The sequence below is a fragment of the Sceloporus undulatus genome, chromosome 2 (assembly GCF_019175285.1).
Source record: "Sceloporus undulatus isolate JIND9_A2432 ecotype Alabama chromosome 2, SceUnd_v1.1, whole genome shotgun sequence".
Classification (NCBI taxonomy): domain Eukaryota; kingdom Metazoa; phylum Chordata; class Lepidosauria; order Squamata; family Phrynosomatidae; genus Sceloporus; species Sceloporus undulatus.
In genome coordinates this window covers 89205626-89230304 of record NC_056523.1, presented here as the reverse complement: position 1 = coordinate 89230304, position 24679 = coordinate 89205626, and the positions used below count along the sequence as shown (strand labels likewise).

Here is a 24679-nt window from a genome sequence, read left to right as displayed (position 1 = left end):
ATTGTTATGTTGCAATTATTATGTTGATTTGTTTTAAGGAGGGAGGGGATAGTGGGACTTATTTTATTGTATTATATGATTTTTATTGATGTAAGCTACCTAGATCATGTTGAAGAGGTGGGATAGAAATAATTTTTATTATTATTATTATTATTATTATTATTATTATTATTAAATGGGAATGAATTCCAACAGAATTCCAACCTGCTGATCCATATTAACATTTTCCCACACAGGTACATATCAATCTGTAACTAGTCATTTCCCATTCCTATGAAATCAGCTGCTTTGTGAAGTTGTTGAAGAAATTTTGTAAGTATTAATATTTAGGGTAGTGTTCCTGCTGATCAATGATATGTAAGCCCCTAATTAACAACAAAAAAGACTGGTAGATTATATAGAAGAATTGCAGGTTTCACAGCATGATTTATTGACTGCCTCTGAGAGTCCATTTCATTCTGCTTGATCTTCTTATCACACACCATGGATTTCTAGGTTCTATTTTGATTGTATAAAAGCAGTTATTTAGTAATTTCTTTGTCGTTCCTTTTAAAATAACATTATACCAAATCAGACCAGGTTGCATAGGTTTTGTGCTATCTGTAGCCTGTATAATAATAATTTATTTGTTTATTTATTTATATACCGCTATTCCAAAGATCATAGCGGTGAACAGCAAGTAAGCTAATTAGCAAGTAAGCTAATTTGCCCCCAACAGTCTGGGTACTCATTTTAGCGACCTTGGAAGGATGCAAAGCCTGAGTCGAGCTTGGGCCCTTTTGCTGGTCTTGAACTCGCAACCTTGTGGTTTCGAGTGAATGGCTGCAGTACAGGCATTTACCCACTGCGCCACCAGGGCATAAGAAAAATGCAAAATGACTACTTATTTGTCTTGTATACTGGTTCTTTATTCTCCTGGACTGAAAGGAATGTATGAATCATGAATCAGACATTTACAGATGCACCACATAATTAGAATATTGGAGGAAATACAAAAATGTTTGTATAAAGAGTAGTATAGTGATCTGAATGTTGTAATAAGATTATGTAGGACCAGGGTTCAAATCCCTACTCATCCACAGAAACACATTGGGTGAACTTGGGCAAGCCATACCCTCTCAGCTAAAGAGGAAGGCAATAGCAAACTATTTGTGCATAAATTTTACCAAGAAAATCCTATCATAAGTGGCAGTTGACCTGAAGACACATAACAAGAACTGCATGGGGTGGATCACAGTTCTGCTTTGAGGTAGACCATATCATTTAAATAATATCCAACTCTATGAAAGTAGCAAGGTATTCATTGCTCTCTATGGCCCAATACATACCTCCAGGACGTGACGTCCTGGCAGCGATAGTATAGTTCGAGACCACACACCAACCACATGGTCCTGAGCCCTATTACATGCCAGCAGTGCCACTATTCAGCAGCACCGCCCACACATGGGGTGTGTAGATGATGTCTGGGTGTCTGAGCACCCACATGTCTTGTACAGAAAGCACCACAAAAGGCTGCGCTGCAGCCCTTATAATGGTGCAAAAAGGGAGCCGCTCTAGGCAGCTCCTTTTTTGCTGTGCAGCGTTACCTCTCCATTTGGTTGCTGCAGTAACGCTGTGCAGCAAAAAGAGGCAGCATTTAAACGCCAGTCTGTACAACCCCTATGAAACCTAGGCAGAAGCAGGGCTGGGGGAAAGGACTGCTTGTCCATGTAGTGAGTAGCAACTGATAGTTTCAATCTGAGGTTGAGAATCAGTTCTTGGTTTTTGTCTGAAGTTTAACAGACTGTTCCATGATACTATTACCAGGGACAAAATGTGGAACAAATTTGAGACCAAACTGTAGGACAACTGCAGGACAAAACTCAGCCCAAAATATAGAACATTTTAGAAAAATGGAGGACCTTAAATGTCCTACATTTTGGGCTGAGTTTTGTCCTGCAGTTGTCCTCCAGTTTGGTCTCGAATTTGTCCTGCATTTTGTCCCTGGTAATAGTGGACAATTATGGCAACCCTAGGCTAAAAAGCATATTTTAACAGCAGTATTGAAACAATGTATTTGAAAAGACCAAAAACAAAGGGTACTATAAATAAATTTTATCTACGTTTGTTTAAAAGGGTTACAAACAATGTATATAATGGCGCACTCGCAACGTCATATGCACTGCACAACGTGCGGACACAGCGCACCCGCTACGTAAAGATGGCAGCCCCCTTGTGGAACGGGCGCCGCCATTTTGTACAGACTCAATCCGTATTAGGGTTAGGGGCATCCGGAAGGGGCCCTAGTATATATTTTTGTAACGGGCCCTAGTATATATATATATTGTAACAGGCCCTAGTATATATTTTTGTACTACTGTTACACAGCCCATTCTTGCCAAAAGGCAGATGTTTGGGAAAAAGTGGTGTCCCCTACTCTTAGGGTGTCACCTGGTGTGCCCCACCCATGACACCCCTGGCTGTGAGCACAATTACACAGCAGCCAGCAGTTGGAAGTTGGCAGCTGTGCTCACTCGTCCTCACTCTTCCTCCCAGAATTTGGTGTTTGGTAGTGAGGAAAACAGATCACACAACCATGGATCACCAAAGCATTATTGTGAGGAAAAGTGTGATAAGAAATGATGCCAAACTGGTATACTTCCATTCTTAAATGAGCATGAATGTGGTGAGACAGCAGGCTGGTGTGATAAAGTCTTTGTACAGCTACTTTGAAATTCAGATTAAAACTGGATTCACTGGTTTGGGATGTATCCACACAGCAGAACCAAAGCAGTCTGTTACCACTTTAACTGCCATGACACCATCTTGTGGAATCTTGGGATTTGTAGTTTGGTGAGGTATTCAGTCTGTCAAAGAGCTCACGTGCCTCATCAAACAACAAATCCCAGGAGTTCACAGGGTAGAATCATGGCAGTGAAAGGGCTGTCCAACTCCTTTAATTCTGTTGTGTGACTGCACCTGTAGAAACCACTAGCTCCCACTGCTTGCACAAACATCTACCACCTCATTCTCCATTATATATTTGCTCCACTTCAAAGGAAACTGAAAGCCACAGAGACTTCCGAAGAGATGAAAATATATCCCCACAATTCTCAGACCTGGAAAACCATAATTTTCAGCAGGAATAAGGGCCACTTATATTTTCTCTAAAGAAGCACAGTTCCTGTGTTTTACAACTTAACTTGATAAACAAGTTACTCACAGCCTAGTCTGTTCTATGGTAAGTGCACCCGTGTGTCATGATTCCTTACAGTTTTATTTCTTTCATAACATCTAATCTGATTAATTGAGGCTCTGGGAACACTTCTGCTTTCACATCATGTCTCACTATGCAGAAATGGAAGAGTTTGTTCACCACAGATGAATGGATGATGACCTCTGTTGTTATTTTATCTTGACATAATTCAACTCAGGATTGGCTCTTGACACATAGACATATTTCTGAGGAATGCCATTAAAATGCTACAGACTTGATACAATTTGGGATGAGAAATGAGAGGATAGTAAAAAATCCAAAGAGCAAGCTATGTGAGACGAATAATCTTCCAGCAATACAAAATATGTAGGGTTGGATGGTAGAATGCCTATAGAATCTGTGGGAAGGAGAAGGTTATCATACCTCATTGCAATGACTAAGGAAAGTGATGCAAATACTTCTCCAAAATCTTAAGATCCTTTTGAAATTGAAACATTGGTGTGGGGCAGCAGGGAAGGGAGGGATACCTGAGCTAGTCAGGTGAGGTCAAAAAGTCACTCATCCACTGTGAAGTTGAAGGCCTTCATGGCCGGCATCTATAGTTTTTTGTGGGTTTGTCAGGCTATGTGGCCATGTTCTAGAAGAGTTTATTCCTGACGTTTCTTTTTTATTATTATTATATTTTTATTATTGTATAAAAAAATCCCATCATTCACATGATTCATTAGAATTATATATTACATATCATATATAATCCATTTCCAACATCATAGTTTCATTACTTCCTTAGCCCATATTTCTCAATTGTGATTAGCCCACACTTCTTGTCGGATTTTCATTAACATCTATGATTTTCATCCCCCCCCCTTGTCCGTCTGAGATCTATGACCTTAACTATTGTTTATATATTTACAAAAATTCAACATCATACAGTTTTCTTGAAAATATCAATGAACCCCTTCGCTTAACCATCTCGATTTACAGAATTGTATTACTAGGTCCCAATCTTTCTCTATCTTATCGATGTTTTTAAGTTTTAGATATGCTGTGAGCTTATCCATCTCAACCATGTCCATAAGCTTTTGGAGCCATAGGTCTATATTTGGAAAACTATTCTCTTTCCAAAATTGTGCTAATAGTAATCTAGCAGTAGTTACCATGTATAACATTATTTTTCCATGTGTCTTTTCTACTTCTGCTGATAACTTATTTGTCATGTTTAATAGGTATATTTCCGGTTTGAGTTCGAATTTTATATTTAGTATGTTTTCAATTGTTGTATGAATTTTTTTCCAATAGGTTTTCAGTTTGGGGCAGTGCCACCACACGTGGAAACAGGTTCCTCTTGCCGAGTTACATTTCCAGCATTTGTTAGATTTTTTGTTATCGATCAGCGCTAGTCTGCTGGGAGTTAGATGCCAGCGGTTCTCCATCTTCCAATGGTTTTCCCTCAAGCTTTGCGAGTGTGTGAACTCCTTGGTTTTTTTTCTGGCATGTTCCCAACTTTCTAGTTCAATAGTATGCCCACAATCAGTAGCCCACTTAATCATTGCATCTGAAACTACTTCTTGCTCCTGATCGATTTTTAATAGAAATTTGTATAATTTAGATACTCTCTTTTGCTCATCTCCAAGCACTATTTTGTCAAATTCCTCTGTATCATCTTCAGATCCATCCAGTTTTAGGTCCATTTTATAACGTTCTTTTAGTTGTGTATACAAAAACCAGTTCATCTTGATATCTACTTGAGTTAGTTCTTCCATTGTTCTCATCCGGTGGGTACCATCTTTATTTTTTAATAATAAATCTCCATATTTTAACCATTTGTCTGTTGATTCCCATCTTCCGAAAAAAGCTTCTTGCATTGATGTCCATAGGGGTATTTTCCTGTAAATCTTCTTTTTAATTTTCTCCCACATTGTTAATAAAACCTTTCTGATTTCATGTTGCAGAAATTCTTTATGGACTTTAGCTTTCTCATAACACACGTATGCGTGCCAGCTGAATCTATTGTTAAACTCCTCTAATTTTAACACATTTTGGTTTTCAAGCTTTACCCAGTCTGCCATCCAGTTTAAAACATTTGCTTGGTAATACAGCTCCAGGTTTGGTACTCCTCCTCCTCCATCCTTTTTTGATTTGTCATTACCTTCCATTTGATTCGTGCTTTCTTATTTCCCCATATGAAATTTTTAATATCTCTGTGCCATAATTTAAATGTCTTCCCTTTGATGTAAATTGGAATCATTTGAAATAGGAAGTTTATTTTAGACAGTACCATCATTTTTATGGCTTCAATTCTTCCTGTTAAGGATATGTCCAATTTGGACCATTTTTTAAAATCTTCCTTAATTTCCATCCAAAGTTTTTTATAGTTATTTTCAAAGAGATCAGCATTTTTATTGGTTAACCATATACCTAAATATCTTATTTTCTTTTTCACCATACAATTTGATATCCTCTCAATTCCTTGCTCTTCTTTTTTTGAAAGGTTTTTGATCAAAATCGCAGTCTTGTTTTTATTTATTTTAAACCCTGCCAATTTCCCAAATTCTTCAAAGCTTTTGAACAAGTTATCTATTTGGCCAATAGGATCATCTAATATCACAACTAAATCGTCCGCAAATATCTTGAGTTTATATTCTTTCCCTTTCACTTTGGTTTCTATAATTTCCTTATTACTTCTGATATTATTAGCCAGAATTTCCATGATTGTTATAAAAAGTAGTGGCGACAAAGAGCATCCTTGCCGTGTTCCTTTAAATATAATAAATGTTTTGGTTCCCTTCCCATTAATTATCAGTTGTGCTTTTTGGTCCGTATAAATTCTTCCGATGCAGTTTAGAAAATTTGTCCCCACTTTCATTCTTTGAAGTACTTCCTTCATAAAATTCCAATTTACTTTGTCGAAGGCCTTTTCCGTGTCCACAAATATTAAGGCCAATTTTTCTCCATTATTTATTTCATAATATTCCAAGATGTTGATTATTGTTCTCATATTTTCTTTTAGATATCTAGCGGGTAGAAATCCATTCTGGTCAGAGTTGATATATTCTTCCAAGACATTTTTGAATCTTTTCGCCAAAATTGATGTTAAAATTTTATAATCGGTATTCAAAAGAGATATGGGTCTATAATTTGCCATCTCAGATTTATCCTTAAGTTCTTTTGGTATTAATACAATATTTGCAGTTTTCCAAGTTTCTGGTAAATCATGGTTCCTAATATCGTTTAGAGTATTTATCAATGTAATTTTAAGTTCTTCTCTGAGTATTTTATAATAGTTTGCTGAGAACCTGTCTGGACCTGGAGCTTTGTTAGGTTCTAAATCATTTATGGCTTCTTCCACTTCTTCCATAGAAAAGGCCGCATTCAAGATCATTTGCTGGTTTTGTGAGATTTCTACTATTTCTTGTTTATCTAGATACCTTTTTATTTCTTGTAATGAAACTTCTTCTTCTTTATACAAATCCACATAATAATCTTTAAAAGCGTCCATTATACCTTCTTGGGTCCTAACCGTCTTCCCCTTAACTTTAATCTCAGTGATCGTGTTTTTTTCCTTCTGCTGCCTCAATCTATTTGATAACCATTTCTCATTTTTATTTGCAAATTCGAAATTTTTCTGTTTCAACAATTTGATTTTCCTAGCTACTTGTTTCGTGATTTCCTTGTTCAATTGCTTCTTCCAGAATTTTAGTTGTTTAACAAGTTTGTCATTTGTGGGGTCTTTACTAAGTTCTTTTTCCGTTTCCTTAATTTTCTGTTCTATGGTTGTAATTTCTTGGCTCCACTTCCTTTTTATCTCAGCTCCTTTTTGAATGAAAAAACCCCTCATGACTGCCTTGGACGTGTCCCATACTGTTTTCATTAATACTTCTCCATTACAGTTTACTTGAAAGTAATTCTTCAACATTAATTTAGCATCTTCAATCGTTTTATTATGATTCAAAAGAAAGTCATTCAATTTCCAATTAAATTGTTTCTTTTGACCCTCTATAGTCATGATAATCAAGTTGTGATCCGAGATCAATTTAGGCAAAATGTCAATGTTTTTAACTTTAGGGAAAAGTATATTTGATATCTGGAACATATCAATTCTCGAGGTAGATTTATATGTTTCCAAGAGAAAAGTATGCCCCGGATTGTCTGGATAGAGTTTTCGCCACACATCGAGTAATTTCCATTCTTCTTGTAACTCAAAAAAAGTGGTAGGGAGTTTTCCTTTGCTTTTTTTCATCTTTTCCCCCCCTGCTTTTCTATCTTTAGTAGGATCTACCACAGCATTCCAGTCCCCTATTGCGATTATGTTTTCATACTCTTCTTGTCTCAATTGTTCATTTAATTTTTTGTAAAACGTGTGTTGTTTCTCATTTGGAGCATAGCTACCCACTATAAGATACTTAATGCCATCTTGTAAAATTTCCACAAAATAAAGGGTACTAAAGAGAAAGGATATGAATATAAAATCCGGGCTTATGCAGACGACTTGGTAATAATATTAGAAGACCCATTGAAAGGTATCAAATCTACTTTAAAGGAGTTAAAAGAATTTGGAATGCTTTCTGGAATTAAGATAAATAAAGAGAAAACACTGGTGATAACAAAAAATATGAAAGGGGAAAAGGAAAAAGAATTAGAGAAAAAATCAGGAATTAAAATTGTAAAAAAGGTAAAATATTTGGGTATTTGGATTACAAATAAGAATATCGAATTATATGAAAACAACTATAAAAAAGTCTGGTCTCAAATAACAAAGGATTTACAGAGATGGGATAAGTTGGATATCTCTTGGTTAGGAAGAGTAGCAACTTTGAAAATGAATATACTTTCGAGGTTAATGTTTTTGTACCAGAACCTCCCTATCATTACAAATGAGAAAGTATTTATAGAATGGAATAAGGAAATAAATAAATTTTTGTGGAAAGGTAAAAAGGCGAGAATTAAGAACCAAATATTAAAAAAAAAAAAAAAAAGAATTTGAAAAAGGAGGTTGTGGGCTACCTGACTTAAAAATGTACTACTGGGCATGTGGATTAATGTGGATACAGGATTGGATTAAGGCAGATAATTTAAAATTGTTAAACATTGAATCAAGCAACACAAGGTTTGGATGGCATGCTTATTTGTGGTATCAGAAACATCGAGTGAACATTGACTTTGTAAATCATGCTATCCGTAAGCCATTGTTAAAAATCTGGACTAGTGTAAGGAAAATATATTATCAAAAAATACCAGCCTGGGTTTCTACACAGGAGGCTTTCTTTAGTAGATGGGACAAAAACCAAGAATGGATAAGATATAAAGATCTGCTAAAAAAGAATAAGAAGGGAGAGGTGGATATAAAATCTAAGGAAGAATTGGAAAACGAAGGGATAAGATTGCAATGGTTTGGATATTTACAAATAAGATCAAAATTTAAACAAGATATGACTAAAGAAGAGTTTGAATGCGGTGAAAATGAATTTGATAAAACAATCTGGGCACAAGAAAAAGTTAAAATAGCAAAAATATATAAAGTGCTCATAGTACGTGAACTGGAAAGTGAAACTGTTACACACAGCATGACAAATGGGTGCAAGAATTTGGACATGCAATAACAATGGAAAATTGGGAAAACTCATGGAGAAAGACTTGTAAATTCACGGTGTCGCAGGATCTAAAGGAAAATTATATTAAGGTTTATAATAGGTGGTATTTCACATCGGTAAGAATAGCAAAAATGTTTAATACAAATAATGATAGATGTTGGAAGTGTTTGAAGGAAAAAGGCTCTTATTACCATATGTGGTGGGGATGTAGTAAAATCAAAAGATTATGGGGGAAAATACATAATGTAATACAAAAAATGCTTAATGTCAGATACCCTTTGTCACCAGAATTGTACTTGCTTAACATTACTACATTTTTGGGAAAGGAAACAGAGAAAACCTATTGGAGGATTATGATATATTTGGCAACTGCTGCCAGGATACTGTTGGCAAAATATTGGAAAAACGAGAAAGTACCAGATGTTGATGAGTGGTTTCAGAAAGTTTTAGAACTAAAAGAGATGGATAAGCTGACAATGTTATTAAAAGGTAAAGAAGAAGAGAACAAAAATTGGAAATTAATGGACGAATATTTGAAAAGACACTGGATAATATAAAATGGAAATAATAAGAATGAATACTTTGACTGATAGTTGAATATTTTCTTTTCTGAAGAGTAAGAATTTTGGATAAGAACGTCAACAATAGAAATCTGAAAAAAAATACAAAACACGAGGCAAGGGAGAATGACTTTAATGTTATTATTTATTGTAATTGTGATGAATTACATGGTGTAAGATGCATTTTGTGATTGTACATTTGACAATTTGATTGTACAGACTGAAGTTTTTTTTAATCAATATAAATTAAAAAAAAATTCCACACCCAAAAAATGACCTTCTTCATCTTTAAATATTTTTTTTGCCTCTATTTTATTATTAACGTATAACACCACCCCGCTTTTCCTTTTCTCATTTAAGGAGACAAACATCTGGCCCAATTTGTTATTCTTCAGGTATTTATAATCTTTTTGTTTTATCTTTATTTCTTGCAGACAAGTAATACCAGTTTGTTTTTTTTGACAAGTAGTGGAAGACTTTGCTGCATTTGAATTTAGAGTTAAGTCCTTTTACATTCCAGGAAGTTACTTTAAGTTCCATTTTGACTTATAATTAATGTGTTAGTAAGTTATAGGTATTATTTATGTATTATTTATGTTATATTCCTTCTTCGCTTATTTCCTCTCCAGATAGGTTTCCTTTTTCCTCGTCTTGTCGATTTAATTCTGCTTTTTTCCGGGCTTCTTCTTCTTCCCTTAATTTGCATTCTTGCTTCCTTGTCAACATTGATCTTTCTTCCTGGGATTCTTTCCCCATCTCTGATCTCATTTTCTTTAGGAAATCTTTTGCCTTATATACCAAGTTGATTCTGTATCTCTTTTGCTTAAATAACACTGAGACTCCTTCAATTCTATCCCATGAGTAAGGGATATTTCTCTTCATCAGTTCTTGTGTTAGAAATTTATAATCATGATGCTTTCGAAGAATTTCCACAGGCACGTCTTTAAAGATTTTCACCGTTGTATCATCTACGGAAAATTCCGAAGTGTAGCTTTTTTGTAGGACCTCATTTCTCCATTTAGATCCTATAAAAGATACCACCACATCACGTGGTAACTTCTTTTCACGTGCAACTGCAGAGTTCAGTCTGAAAACTTTATCTATCACTGTTCCCATTTCAGCTTCTGTGACATCAATGAAATTTGCTAAAGCTAAATTTACTTTGTCATATAGATCTTCCTTTATTTCCTCTGGTATGCCTCTTAGTTTCAAACTTTGTTCCCTATGACGGACCTCTTGTATCAGCAATTTATTTTCCATTACTTTACATTTCTCCTTTAGAACCTTATTAGATTCTTCTAGTTCATCTGTCTTGGTTCCTAATTTCTTAGTCTCCATTTGCAGGCCTGTGATATCTTTCGTTATATTCTCCAGTTTCTTTCCAAAAGAGTTCAATTCCCTTTGTATATCCTCCTTAGTTTCTTCCCTAGATTCCTTAAATTCCCTTCTCATTTCTTCCTTAAATAAGTTAAATTGTTCCATAAAGAGTTGTGCTGTTGGGTCGGATGGTTTTGAGGAGGTTGCATCAGAGCCTCTTCTGGAGTTTGTTGAGGTTTGCATAGTTTTCTTTGCACCTGTTGCCATGATGGATAGTTGTGTGTGTGTGTGTGTGTGTGTGTGTGTGTGTGTGTACGTGTGTGTGTGTGTGTGTGTGTGTATATATATATATATATATATATATACATATAACAAAAAATAAAAAAGAACCCAGAAAGAAGCCAGTAAAATTACTATAATTCAAATAGAAGACTCACCTGGGCAAACTGTTTGCCGTCTCTCTATATTATTAATAGTATCAAATCAAGTCAAGTTCCGTCAAGTCCACTTCTCCTATTATAACTTATTAAATTATAGAAGTATCAAAATATTCACAACTTATATTATCGCTCTAACAATTTATCAATTCTACCTCCGTCTTGAATTCTCCTTACTTTCAATATAGGTATATCCCCCAAGATTCCAATACAGTGGTGCCTCGGGTTACGAAATTAATTCGTTCCGCGGCTAATTTCGTAACCCGAAAAACCTTCGTAAGCCGAATTGCCATAGGCGCTAATGGGGAAAAAAGCTGCGGCTCCGCCGTGGCTCCATTTAAAACAGCGCCGGAGTTTTTTCGTAACCCGAAAAAACTTTCGTAACCCGAAACAATAAATCCCTATGGGATTTATTCGTATCCCGAAAAATTCGTAACCTGGGTATTTCGTATCCCGAGGTACCACTGTACATACAATCAAGAGAAATTAGAGATAAAAGAGGAGCAAATTTATTAAGTTTTCTTATATTCTGAACGCTTTAAGATGTAAATATTAATTGCATATATATCAAGTGTCTTATTCCAAATGTCCTCTCTCCACTCCTCCTTCCACCACACTTCTCCTTTACTTTAAAAGTTTGGCAAGACAATTGAGTTATGTATTTCCGAGTGTCTCCTCCCCAGTCCTCTATCCAGCACACTCTTCCTTAACTCAGGGGGTTAAGCAAAACAATTAAGATATATAAATTCCAGGTGTCACCTCCCCAGACCTCTATCTAACACACTCCTAAATAATTAGTCATAAATTTCAGTAAAAGCAGACCAAGTATCTGAATATAAGTCCATTTGTAGGTTACATCAATATATCACATTTTTAAATAATATAATAATAATAATAATAAAATTTTATTTGTAGCCCGCCTTTCCAGTGATCAAGGCGGGTAACAACATGTTAAAATGCAACAACAGCATTATACACAATAAAACATCAAAATAAAATCACAAGTACACAATACAAATAGCACCAGCTAGCACTACAGTGCCACTGAGAGGGGAGAGGGGAGTACTTCGGGGGCATTAGGGGTATGCCTGCTGGAACAGGTGTGTTTTTAACCCCTTTTTAAATTGGTCCAGAATGTTGCAAGCATGGTTATTTCTTTCTATCCATTGGATTACAGGTTGGGGAAATGTTATCTTTCAGTCTTTTAGCAGCTGAGGGCATGAAAGCTCCATTTACAAAGACCATGGGTGAAATGCTGAGACATGAGTGAGTAGTTTAAAAGAACATGCACATCACTAAATATCATATCACTTTTTAATACCAAGTTTATTTGTGTAATTATTTCCACCCAAAATGAGGCAATGGCAAGGCATTTCCAAAACCTATGAGTTAAAGAAGCATTAGCAGTATTTTTGTTGCAGTGTGCCTTCAGGTTGTTTCTGACTTATGGTGATCCATCAAGTTGCAGGTCTTTGTTTTCTTTTCTTTTCCTTTCTTTTGTGTGTGTCAAGGTTTATTCAAAGGGGATTTGTATTTGCCTTCCTCTGAGACTGAGCGAGAGTGACTTGTCCAAGGTCACTCTGTGGGTATCCATGGCCAAGTGGGGGATTCAAACTCTGGTTTCCAAAGTCATATTTCAATGCTCAAACCACTACACCATGCTGGCTCCCATTAGACTCAATAAATAAATAAATAAATAAAGCTCTGATGCTAGGTTGCATTTATATTCCAGCCACAGGTTAAATTGATCTTCAAGAATGTAATTGGATGTATGAACATACTATGAGACTAGAAAATGTGGAAAAGAGTCTGAGGGAGAACAGAGAGAATGTCTTGTTTGCACAGAAAAGAACAATAAAAATAGCCAGCAGGTGGTTACCATTTTAGGACTGGAATGCTAGGGAGAGGATTTGTCTTCCTGCCTCTGTATGCACAACATGTTTTCCCCCTTAAAAGGTGTGTATGTGTGTGTGTCTGTACACACACACACACACTGCTTCTAAGGGGGGGAAACACACACGCTTAGCTAAAGGGAATATATGATAAATTATGCAGATAATTTTCCGTTATGCACACAGAAGGAAAAGTATAAAGGACATGCATTTCCTTAAGGATGCACCTCTGAAAGAAGAAGCTGGCAGAAAAATAAAATGAAAAGAGGAGGAGGAGGAGGAAAAAGATAGGGAGAAAGAGAGAGAGAGAGAGAGAGAGAGAGAGAAGATCAAATCAGAAAGTGTGCCTATTGTGACAGATTGTAGCTCAAAGCTAGGATGAGACTGAATGAACAAGAAATTGTACCAGAGGCTGTTCCTTCAGCTGAAGCTGTGCCATGTATTGAGGTCACCATTCTCACTTGTTGAGGTGATACTTTGACCCAAGAGTGATGAATGCCACACATGGCAGAGGATAAGGGAATTGTGGGGACGAAGCAGAGAGAGAAAGTACTTCTGAAACATGAACAGAGTATCCTTGTGGAGATGAACTGACAGCTGTTTTACTTGTTCTGGCTGGATCTCCTCACTTGGAGGTTTAAACATCTCAGGATCTCCATTGCTACAGTAGATTGCCTAGGCTTCCTTGGGCACGTTGTATTGTCTATTGCAACTGCAAAGTAATAGCAAGGCTTCAAGCAAGATAATTCCTGGAACTGAGTCCACATATTTGTAGATCAAGCATAAACTCTCTAAACTGGGAAGCATGAAAAAAAATGTTTAAAGTGTTGAGATTTTCCCCACATTGTAGAATAATATTGCTGATAAAACCTAACCCTCTTGTATACTTGTAGACAAAGCTTTGCTCTTTCTTGGACATAATCCTCAAAGTCTATGTGTGGAGCTAGGGAGAGAGACAGAGGGGTTTATCAAACGGGAGGAATTTCTCTTAAATTCGAATGAAAAGAAAGTGGGACCAGAACGCATTCACTTAAAGTCTCTAGTTTAGTGAAATTATGTGAATGCACATTGCATTCGAACTAGCTCCCCATTGCCCGAAAATAGCATGCCGTTGCCTGAATTTGGATGCAGCAGTCTATCACGCAATAACGTGAAACCACATGATTGCATTCGGACTGACTTCCCATTACCCGAATTTGCATGTAGTGGGTTATTACACAATAATCTGAAACCCCATGATTGCATTCAGATTGCCATTGGATTATACTTCCAATTTCCCTTGTCTGATAAACTCCAGAAAAACAGCCAACTATTCTTGGTAAATTTGTTCGAAGAGGGATAGAATTAGGGAAGAAACAATCATCCAGGAATTGTGTGTTTGTTTTTACAGCACAGAAACCAGTAATTCATTACTTTATGTTATTCTACTAAAAGGGGTTGAAAACCTAGATCAACTACTTAGTTAAGAATATGTATACTTAACTAAGTAGCTGGTCTAATATCTTGGCCCATAAGTATAAGCATACTTAATTAAGCAGTCTCTCTTGGCATGAGCCACCCACCCATCTACCTTACTTACATCTTAATTACAGCTTACATCAGCTGCTAGTCAGTCCTCCTGTTTAACTGCCATGGCTCAATAGCATGTTGTGGAATTTGGGATTTGTAGTTTTATTTAGTCTTCTTTGTCAGTGACCTCTGGTGCAGCACCTAACTACAAATCCCAGCATTCCATAGCACTGATCCATCACAGTTAAAGTGGTGTCCAGTTGCATTATTTCTGCAGGGCTGATGCAGGCATTGTGATTACATTTGGACTCAATTCCAGGTAAGTGTTCACTGGAGTGCAGCCTTAGACTAGCTTCCAGAAAACATTCTTTATCCAGCCCAGGACTTTGTATAGAACTGATGACTTGTGACTGCAAGATTATACTCTGCAGGTGTCCTGATTTGGCAGGGACAGTCCCAATTAATCCTCTGTCATCTCACTTTTACAGTTACTTTTAAGATGTCCCAGTTTCTCTCGTGTCTCAATTTCTTCATTTGTCCTAAGCTCAGCTCATTTGCTGCAAACTGAATTCAAAGTGTAAAGGTAGTTGTGCTCTATTAACTAAGTAGGGGGAAAGAAAAAGAAAGTAGGGTTGGAATCTCGCCCTTCCCAGTAGGTTCAGGCAAAAGCAAAATGCTACAGCCTCTCTTAGCTTGCCTGTTCTTCCCCATTACTCACTTTTGCCATCTTAACCATGCAATATATGGCTATACGTAGCCCAGTTTTCATCTGTGAAATGTTGAAGATTATGCAAACGTATCATCCATCACTTTCCTTAAATCTTGTTAGTTGGTCCCAACTAGAGTAGGCCTATTAAATCAATAGCTGAATGGTAAGCCAACACATAGGTAAATTCTACTGATGTATGGATTCAGGCCCTTGCCTGTAGGTCTTATTCAACTGTGAGATTTCCCAAGTATCATTTTTGCAAAGAGTATTTTCTTTTGTATTCATTTAGAAGCACCCTTGGAAGCTGTGGAAACAGCTGAGAGAAAAGAGCTGAAACACCCTTTGAACAATTTTCTGTTTTGATAAAATGCTATCTCCTTCCACAAATGGCTGCTTCTGAGTTTTTCTTCCTTTGTTTATATTTGTTATTACAAGCAGTTCTTTTGGATTTAATTGGAACTTTGTTTCTGAAGAGATATTAAGAAAGCTGTTATTGAGAATGGATTCTAAATGCCACCTCTTGTGCTATCTAAATTGCCATGGTGGATTCACTTCAGTAAATTAGGCTTTAATAATGTGGTTTCAACTTCCGAGTGTGTTGGGAAATGCCATGCATTTGTCATGCTTTGGTTTTGAGCAGACGGAAACAGATTTTGGGACCACACAGTATAAAACTGTTATCACTGATTCATATAATTTGGGATGGAATCTGAGGATGACTTTCGTTGGATTCCCAGATGATCTTCCATCCAGTAATTCAGATTTTTAATGCAAATTTACCTAATTCATGTTGTCTTAGCCAGTACCTGGACCAATATGTTGTTACAATTTGATATTTGCATTCTTCTGAATTTTGTGGACTTGAGACTAGGACCTGGAACAATGGATGCAAGCTCCAGGAGGGGAGATTCCATCTCAACATTAGGAGGAACCTCCTGACAGTAAGGGCTGTTCGACTGTGGAACACTCTTCCTCGGAGTGTAGTGGAGTTTCCTTCCTTAGAGGTCTTTAAACAGAGGCTGGATGGTCATCTGTCAGGAATGCTTTGATTGTGATTTCCTGTATGACAGGGGGTTGGACTGGATGGCCCTTGGAGTCTCTGCCAACTCTATGATTCTATGATTCTCCAATTATTAAAAAAAACTGTACAGAAATACAAATATTAGGGAAAAGTATGTATATAAAATAAAAATTATATATAAAACTGAAACTACTTGTAAAAAATTTCTTATTAGGCAAAATTGTTTGCAAAGACAATACATTATAAAAAAGGATAATAGAATCTTAGTCCTTGGAAGGGATCACAAGGGCCATCTAATCCAACCCACTACCATACAGCTACAGCATTCCTAAAAGATACCCATCCAGCCTTCGTTTAACAATCTCCAAAGATGGAGGGTCCACCATCATCCAGGGCAGTCTATTCCAATGTCAAAAGAGATCTAACAATATAATGATGGCCATCTGTTGGAAGTGCTTTGACTGTGTATTACTGCATGGCTGGGGGTTGGACTGGATGGCCCTTGGGGTCTCTGCCAACTCTATGATTCTGTTATTCTACATGTGCCTAACGTGCATATGCATTTTCATGTAGACTTTTAAAAATGGCTGTTGATGTGGAGCAACAAAAAAACAAACAATATGCAGTGGGGTGGGGGGGAGAGAAACTGAATCAAACTGCAGTTGTTAGATTTGACCATTGCTGCCACCCAGACACTGCCCAAGAAGAGATCTGTTCAGTTTCAACAATGAAACAGTATGTTGTGCATTCAGACATTGTCTGGATTCATGTACTGTCTATTAATGGCCTTAATGTACTGGTCTCTTTGGCCTGACTGGATAGGAGTGAGTACCATTTAACTCTGTGGAAACTACCTCTTAAAATTACAATTTATTTATATTTTGTTTTTTCACAAGGAATCAAAGCGGATTCCAACAGTATAAGGATAAACCATGATACAGTTAAAATTACAATAAAACAAAGAAACAACCCCATATCCCAGTTCTCCCTCCCTTATAAAAACTTAAACAATACATAAAAAGAGATTAAACAATAAATTACATTAAAAAACATTCCAAGCAAATTCCTTGAAATAGAGGTAAAATTTGGCACGAAGAGGGCATTTTGGATAATGATATTTTTGTACATCAAATTCATTTCTAGTTTGTTCAAATGGGAATAGAATCTCTGTATGCTTATTATTCTATTCATGAAATGGATACATGTATGCTGTGTTCTTTCTAACTTAGCCTGACAGTTATTCATCCATTTCCTACTGAATACTAAAAGCAGCAGCAATTATGGACAAACAATGCTGAGAGTTGTATAATGGGTATGCTGAGAATCAGCTAATATTCTTTTTAAGAATTTCATACACATTTAGCCTGTAGAACTGTACTGTAAATACAGAATTGTCTTTGGTGAAAAATTTACTAATTGTTATGGGGAACTTTTATTCCAGAGGTGCAAGCAGGATACAGAAAAGGAAGGGGCAGTAAGAACCACATTGCAAACATATGATGGCTAAGGAAGTGCATCAAAGAATTAAAAAAAAAACAGCATGTGTTTCATAGACTACAGCAAAGCATTTGATTATATAGATCATGAAAAGCTATGGAATAGACTCAAAGACATGAGGTTGCCACTACATCTTGTAGTCTTGATGAGGAATCTATATCAAGGAAAGGAGGCCACCGTCAGAACAGAATTTGGGGAAACAGAGTTGTTCCCAATAGGCAAAGGGGTCAGGCAAGGCTACATCCTATCACCCTACTGATTTAACATATATGTTAAAAACATAGTAAGAAAAGCAGAATTAGAATCAGAAAAAGGAGGAGTTAAGATAGGAGGAAGCAATATTAACAACTTAAGATATGCAGATGTCACCATATTAGTAGAAGACATTAGGAATTGGAACAGTTAATAAGAAGGTCAAAGATGAAAGTGCAAAGGCAGGTTTGATGCTGAACATAAAGAATTCAAAAAATAATAACCACAGAAGAAATACACAAATTCAGTCTAGACAACAAAGAAATTGAAATAGTTAAAGAATTCCTATATTTAGGATCAAACATTGACCAGAATGGAGACTGCAGTCAAGAAATAAGAATACAGTGGACCCTTGTTATACGCTGAGGTTTGGTTCCAAGATCCCTCGTGGGTAACAAAATCCATGGATGCTCAAGTCCCATTAAATATAATGACATAAAATAATGGTGTCCCTTATAAAAAATGGAAAATCAAGGTTTGATATTTGAAATTTATATTTTTTGAACATTTTCAAACCATGGATGCTTGAATCCATGTATTAAAAATCCATCTATAAGAAGGGCCAACTGTACTAGGAATGGGAAGGGCAGCTATGAAAGAACTGGGAAATATACTGAAGTGCAAAGTCATACAACTGAGCACTACAGTCGGAATTGTCCAGGCCATTGTGTTCTCAATTACCATGTATGGATGTGAGAGATGGACAGTGAAGGAAACAGGCAGGAAAAAAAATCAACTCATTTGAAATGTGGTGCTGGAGAAGAGTACTTAGGTTACCATGGACAGCCAAGAAGATAAACAAATGGGTTCTTGAACAGATCAGGCCAGAGCTCTCCTTGGAAGCTAAGATGATCAAGTTGAGAATATTGTACTTTGGCCACATAATGAGAAGGCATGGATCACTAGAAAAAACAATAGTGCTAGGAATGGTAGAGGGTAGAAAAAAAAGAGGAAGACTACAAACTAGATGGATAGACTCTATCAGGGGGTTATGGGCAAAGGCTTGTAGGATCTGGACAAGGCAGTGGAAGACAGAGATTGTTGGAGATGTCTCATCCCCGGGTCACCATGAGTCGGAGCTAACAACAACAAAAAAATAGGAAACCTTATTCTACTGACTGTATGATCTGAGAATGATTGAAAAAAATAGGATAGCCAATGTGGTATAATGGTTGCTGGACTGTGATTCTGGAAGGCCAGGGTTCAAATCCCTTGTTGAGCCATGGAAGGCCAATGGATGACTATGCTATCTCAGTCTCAGAGGAAAGCAATGGCAAACTGACTGTGAAAAAATTTTGTGAAGAAAAACTTGTGATACACAGTCATGAGTCCCCCCTTCAGAAAAGTGAGGGCAAACAACAAGAATAGACACTAAAGTGTATCATAGGGTCTGTCTAGTTGTACAGTAGTACTGCCTCCCAGTACTGATCATTTAGTATTTGGTACTCCCTGTGGTGTTATATATCTTTAAGGTGACTGTGTTTTGGCTGTAGCTGTGTAGTATTTAGTGGGCTGAGGCTCCTGTGTGGTGGTGGTGGTGGGGGGGAGGCCGCACTGGGTGACACTCTAGAAGAGGGGTGACATCCGGCTGAGTGCTCCCCCCACCTCCCTGCCATGTACCACAGTATGTGGCAGGAAGAGCCCCAGGGCACTCCTTCTTCCCTGCTTGGTAAGACTTCACTCACATGTAAAGCCATGCTGGGCAGGTAAGTGGGGGCAAGTTCTTTTGACTCTGCCCCTGAAGCCCCTTGTTTTTATCAAAATGAAAGAGGAGAATACCTCATCATGGACTTGATTGCATGCTGGCCATTTCTAAGGGAAGGAAACTTCTTGTTGGAGATACAACTTTTCTCATCCTGCAAAGTGACTGTGTGCAGGAGGGGTTAACATTTATCTCTAGTGCCTGGGTATATTGTCATCTGCTTGTCAGGGACGTAGCTAGGATTTTAGGAAGGGGGGGTCCAGACTAAGTGCCACCATTGTAATGAGGCTTGAGTGCGGCGGTGCAGCAGCACACACCATTCATTTTTCTAATGGAAGGGGGGGTCCGGACCCCAAGCGTCCCCCCCCCCGGCTACGTCTCTGTGCTTGTTTTGCTTTCTCTTGCATTCTTTTAAAACCTCAAGTTCTTTCCACCCCAAATATGAGGAAATTTGCAAATTTTGAAAAATTCTTCAAAATATACTTAAACTTTTATCTGTGCTGTCCATATTGAGTAGCTATAGCTATTGTCAGCATGGAGATGACTGTGTTCTACAGGTTTCCCATATATGTGTTAAAGACGAGGAGCTACTCAGAAACATGGCTCAGTGCAGAGATTGACTTTATTTGACATCTTAGATTTGGACAGACTAACCTGTCTTTTTTAAAAATATTTTTTACATCTCTCCTATTCAATTTTTTAAAACCCTCAAGTTATTGTTTACCTGACTGTTAAGAAATTTGCCATTTTTGTAAATTCTGATAAAAAAACCCAAATTGAACTGAGTCTGACCCATTCCTAACATGCACATTTCATGTGAATTAAAGAGCTCACAGACACTCCCTATTTTATTTTTCAGATAACCTAATGATATCCTCCAACCACCATCTTGAGGGGGAGAGAGGCCAGCCTGGAAGACAAAGAGCCCTCCTCCAACCACCATCTTGGGGGGAGAGAGGCCAGGCCTGGAAGACAAAGAGCCCTCTCTCCAACCCCATCTTGAGGGGAGAGAGGCCTGGCCTGGAAGACAAAGAGCCCCTCCCCAACCACCATCTTGAGGGGGAGAGGCCTGGCCTGGAAGACAAAGAGCCCTCCTCCAACCACCATCTTGAGGGGGAGAGAGGCCTGGCCTGGAAGACAAAGAGCCCTCCTCCAAACCACCATCTTGAGGGGAGAGAGGCCGGCCTGGAAGACAAAGAGCCCTCCTCCAACCACCATCTTGAGGGGGAGAGAGGCCTGGCCTGGAAGACAAAGAGCCCTCTTCCAAACCACTTTGAGGGGGAGAGAGGCCGGCCTGGAAGACAAAGAGCCCTCCTCCAACCACCATCTGAGGGGAGAGAGCCTGGCCTGGAAGACAAAGAGCCCTCCTCCACCACATCTTGAGGGGAGAGAGGCGTCCTGGAAGACAAAGCGCCTCTTCCAACCACCATCTTGAGGGGGAGAGAGGCCAGGCCTGGAAGACAAAGAGCCCTCCTCCAACCACCATCCTGGGGGGAGAGGCTGGCCTGGAAGACAAAAGCCCCTCCTCCAACCACCATCTTGAGGGGGAGAGAGGCCAGGCCTGGAAGACAAAGAGCCCTCCTCCAACACCATCTTGAGGGGGAGGAGGCCTGGCCTGGAAAGACAAAGAGCCCTCCTCCAAACACCATCTTGAGGGGGGAGAGAGGCCTGGCCTGGAAGACAAAGAGCCCTCCTCCAACCACCATTCTTGGGGGGGAGAGAAGCCTTGCAATTTTTTGTATTGTTTTGCAATTTACTGTACACCGCTATGATTCATTGCGGAATAGCGGTCTATAATAAAAATTTATTATATATTATTATTATTATTATTATTATAGAATAATACCAAGTACAGTTCAGCTGAGAGAAGGGATTTGAACCTGTGTCTTTCTTCATCCAAACCCACCCTTTGTCACTTCACCACCTTGACTTTTCCGCTTATAATACACTTTCAAATGCTTCTGCTCATTTTTATATGAAGAGTACAAAGAGTAATCAGTTAACAACTTGAATGCCATTATCAATTATCACTGATATATCCACTATCATATCAGGCAATTACAACAATGAGAATCATGCTGGGAAATGCAAATATCTATAGCACATGTTGGCTATCATTTTAATTAAACACTGCACATTTCTCCCTCTTTAACCTTGCAACAGAATCAAGGAAACAGCCCCCGATTATCATGGAGTTCTTTTGCCTTACTCTAACTTGTTTAACCTTGGATTTATGCTTTGATCATGTAAACAATTCGTAAGGATAAAACAAGCTAACGGGTTGTTATCTCGGGATGAATGATTGTGCAAACAAGCCCTGGGAGTCTTGCCATGGATTTCAACCAAGGAAAGATTTCACCCAGCATATTAATTTGACATAGGTTTTTCCTCCCAAAGATGCCCCCCTCCAGTTTTATGGAGGAAAGGGAAGGAATAAATCACTCCCTGCAGTTGTCACCTAGCACTGGCAAAGGGCAGTGGAAGAGTTTATATATAGCTTAAACTGGTGTGTTTCCTGTGAATAAACTATCAAATACTTAAAATAAATGGCTTGTCCTTGTATCATTATTCACTCCTGAGATGATTTATAAACCAATTATATGGGGAGTTTTCTTCCTTTTCATCAGCCTTATAGATTATGGGTCAATTATATATTCTTCCCTCTCCCTACCATACAGGATATAGCTCACCACTGCTACGAAAATGACTAAGACTGCATATTGTAGCAAAGAAGAGCTGTTTATTTGTGCTTGAAAATATTCATATCTCACGGACAACTTGGGGGATTATTCCACTTTGTCACATGTGATGATAAACCTGTCCATGCAGCAAGATTTCTTGATTTCCAGCATCTTGAACATGTGCATATCCAGCAATGTCCTTCCTCCATTAGAACATTTTATTAGATAGCATGTCCCGGATAGACTATGTCTGCACTGTAGGTTAATTTGCTTTGATAGCTTGCATTGTTCTTTCCTTACCTCCTTTAAAAGAAAAAGATACAAGCACAGCTTCGATTCTAGATTCTCTGGTAAGAGTGACAACAAGGGGCAAAATGTCATTGGTACTTAAGATTGCTCTAAGTGTAAGATCTAGGGTGGGCTATGCACAATCCTCCAAGGGTGGCTTCAAAGCCCTTGGTGCCCCTCACATGTTTGTTTTTTAAACTTAATTTTGCAATACTCCCCCTTAGGATTCACCCAAGGGAGGCCTTTCCCTCTGAAAGAACAGCTAATTAATTTCAAATTGGTTTCTGATTTACTTCCTGGTTTGAAAAAGTCCTCTCCTGGGCATAACTTGAATCCAAGTGAGATTCAAAGGCATGGTGAAATTGGCCCAAGTGATACTTAGGGGACAAGGGCAGTCCATGGAAAAGTACAAGACAGAAAATACGTAGGTGCAGCCATTCAAGTCCCCATGGTCATGAGTGAAGTGCTCTCAGAGGTCTGCCCACCCTGGTGTAAGCTTCAAATGTAGCTCATAACTCATCTCCCAGGAGTGGCACATGCTAGGTCACTTTACAGGTACTCCACATGTTCACCAATAGCTTACTGCAGTAGTCCACAGCATCTGAGCTGGTGTGGTCAACTTTGAAAACCACAACCACTTGTCTCATCACCAAATACCCTGGTAGTTAAGTAAGGAATGGCTCAACCTAAGCCTAGCTAACTGAACAGCATTTTTAAAAACCAAATTGTTTTTCTAAATCTTGCCTTTCTCCTGAGATGGAATTCAAGGTGGCTATAAAACATTCTACCCAATCCACAGACAGGTCTGTATCCAACAAATGGGTGCTGATGAATTAGCACATGTGCTGTGGAAGGGGCAGGGAAAGACTATTTATTCCCTCTAAACCCTCCCTGCAGAGTTCTATTGCAATGCTACATTCAGGTGCTGGGAGACGATGAAACATTTCCCTCTGGGACTTTTCCCAGTGACATCTAAGGGGATGGGGAATAGTACTGGTTATATGCACACATGTCTGATGGTAAAAGTCATTGGCGCTTTGGAGTAATGCCACACCACTATTCTTAAAATCTTCCAGATTGGAATGAAACAGTTGTCTGCAGAGTTGATGGGCCAAGTTGAGGGTTGTGTCCCTCTTTGGGTCAACTGGCCTCTTACAGGCAAGGAATGTGTTTTTCACTCACTCTGCTCCTTGCTTTGGAGATAAGAAATGTCATCCATGTTGTTGAGACTCTAACATCCTCATTCCCATTTCTAGCCATTACAGCTTTTTAAAGTGATGTAGTTCTCATCACTGAAAGCAACATGAATGTGATGTTTAGAGTTTCAAAGGATTTAGCGGGGAAAACTAGGTGTGCTTATTGCTTTTTTCCAGCAGGTTCTTTCTTTCCTTCTCTCCCCAGCCTGGGAAATACAGTATCTCCAAGAAATTGGTGCAGTGCTTTAGGGCATAAATAAATCTTCAGGAATGTTCAGGCAGAAGTGCCAAGCTTTCCTCATTCCTCTTCCCACTTATAATTCACAAGGGAGCATAATGCAGTTCAATAAATACATTTGTGTGCTTTATTAAGAAATATTATTTCCCTGTTCCCACACTCAGAGTAAAGTAGATCTCAAGACTCAAATAAGATGGCTAATGGAATGCACTGAATGGAAAAGGCCTTGAGCCTTGTCACCAAAAAAGGAACAAATTCCAGTCCCTGGAATATAAACTATTCCCATTGACTTTTTTTAAACCATTTCCTTCTTTTACATCTGTGTCAGCAGTATTCAAAGGGATTTTGTAGCATCTTTGAGACCAGCTGTGTAAAAGAAGTTGTAGCCCAAGCTTACGTAATCTAGGGGTATATCAGTACTGTATTAATAACGTAGTTTGACACCGCTTTAAGTGCTGTACCTCCATCCTATTGAATCCTGGCAATGTTTGATATTTGAAATTTATACTTTTTTTGAACATTTTCAAACGTGTATGCTTGAATTCATGTATAACCGTATATAAAAAGAGTCGTATATAAAAAGAGTACTATCA

At 38.1% G+C, this 24679-nt stretch overlaps 1 long non-coding RNA gene across 1 annotated transcript; it reads left to right on the top strand.

Annotated features, from left to right (window-relative positions):
• Positions 1–252: 252 nt before the first annotated feature.
• LOC121921286 lies at positions 253–20577 on the top strand. The gene is made up of 4 exons (XR_006101887.1): positions 253–312; positions 9708–9742; positions 12279–12367; positions 20543–20577. It is a non-coding gene; the product is annotated as an uncharacterized LOC121921286 (long non-coding RNA).
• The last annotated feature ends 4102 nt before the right edge of the window (positions 20578–24679 follow it).